This window comes from Octopus bimaculoides, chromosome 5, assembly GCF_001194135.2.
Source record: "Octopus bimaculoides isolate UCB-OBI-ISO-001 chromosome 5, ASM119413v2, whole genome shotgun sequence".
Lineage (NCBI taxonomy): Eukaryota > Metazoa > Mollusca > Cephalopoda > Octopoda > Octopodidae > Octopus > Octopus bimaculoides.
In genome coordinates this window covers 13,014,531-13,016,461 of record NC_068985.1, presented here as the reverse complement: position 1 = coordinate 13,016,461, position 1,931 = coordinate 13,014,531, and positions in this window count along the sequence as shown.

Sequence of the window (1,931 nt, the reverse complement as noted above, 5' to 3'; positions counted from 1 at the left end):
GATTCCCAGACCACGAGGCTCCGGTAGAGGATGGTGGCGAACCCTGGTGTACTCTTTCACCACAACTTTCTCTCACCTTTACTTCCTGTTTCTGTTGTGCCTGTAATTCAAAGGGTCAGCCTTGTCACACTGTGTCACGCTGTATATCCCCAAGAACTACGTTAAGGGTACACATGTCTGTGGAGTGCTCAGCCACTTGCACGTTAATTTCACGAGCAGGCTGTTCCGTTGATCGGATTAACTGGAACCCTCAACTTCGTAAGCAACGGAGTGCCAACACATCCGAAGACTTATTGCAGGAAATCCGTAGTGGCGGTTGGGATAACAGTATTAATAAAATAGGAGATGGAATGTGTAATAGACCTTATTGGGCACAATACATGTTTCGACCCGTTCTGGGTGTCTTCGGGTGCATCAATAAAATATAAAAAAAATAATCTGAAAACGCAGGAGTCTTTTTAAAGTATTTATTAGCTGAACCGGTTTCACTTATTTAAACAGATTTTCAAAAGTAAAGTGTGAAACTGTGTGTATCCTCTATAGAGTCAAACATTAGTTTACATATATTCAAATCAAGTGATAGAGTCTTTGCTATTGATAAGAAAAAGTCTGAAGCTTTGTGTTTCTTATGTGGTGAGTCAAAAAATAGCTATATATATATATATATATATATATATAAAGTCTGTCATACCGGCCATGACGAAGGGAAATAGCCCTGAAACTCGAGTCGCCTTTATATATTTATATTTATATATTTATATATTTGATCCTTTATATTGAACACTCAATATTTCATCTACATTCAATACTTTCTTTCATGGTGCCATTTATTTTATTTTATTTTATATTGTATATTGTATATTATATTATATATTGTATATTCCATATTCTAGACCCCACATTAGTTCTGCAGGAATATAAATAAAACATAAAAAACAGAGTGTTGGAACTCTTTTAAACAAAATAATATATTCCTCTATACACAATCATACAAAAACCCCCACCTTTTTTGTATTTATTTTTACTCGCATATATATATATATATATATATAGCAATAAGAAAATGGAGGGGAATATATGGTACTCATCAAAATTGATGATTACCACATATTTCCCTCCATTTTCTTATTGCTATATAAATTAAGAGTAAAATATCATTTTACCCGCACTCATTTATTACACTCGATAAAAACAATAGTGTAATAGTAATTGGGTATCCCTCCAGCAGAATATTGGATAGATATTATCCCTTAGTGGGTTGGATTCACAACCCCTAACTTTCTTGGATTATATATATATATATATATATATATATATATATATATATATATTCCAGAGTGTGCTGAAAGGTTCCTGGCTTTGTGAAAATACAGGAGGATCAGTTATGATTATATTCACAATGTTTTCACATTAATATTATAACGGTCGATTACTTCTTCTAAGCCCCTTCAACGAACTAAAAAGGTTGGATCTCGAATCACGCGTTTTGCGATACACTCAAAGCCAGAACATTTTGTGCACGCCTCCGTATATATATATTCTTTTATTCTTTTGTTCTTATAATTGTTTCAGTCATTTCACTGTTGCCATGCTGGAGCACTGCCTTTAGTCGAGCAAATCAACCCAGGAGTTATTGTTTGTAAGCCTAGTACTTGTTCTAGTACTTACCATACCCACTCACAAGGCCTTGGTCGACCCAAAGTTATAGTAGAAGACACTTGCCCAAGATGCCAAGCAGTGGGATTGAACCCAGAACCATGTGGTTGGTAACCGAGCTTTCCCTCAGCATATCGCGGTTCACCTATCACAGGGGTTATTGGAACGTAACACCCTCGACAGTCGTCGGATTACTGTATATGTGTGTGTGGGTGTGTATGCGTGTATGTGAGAGTCTGTGTGCTCATATATATATACATACATATATATATATA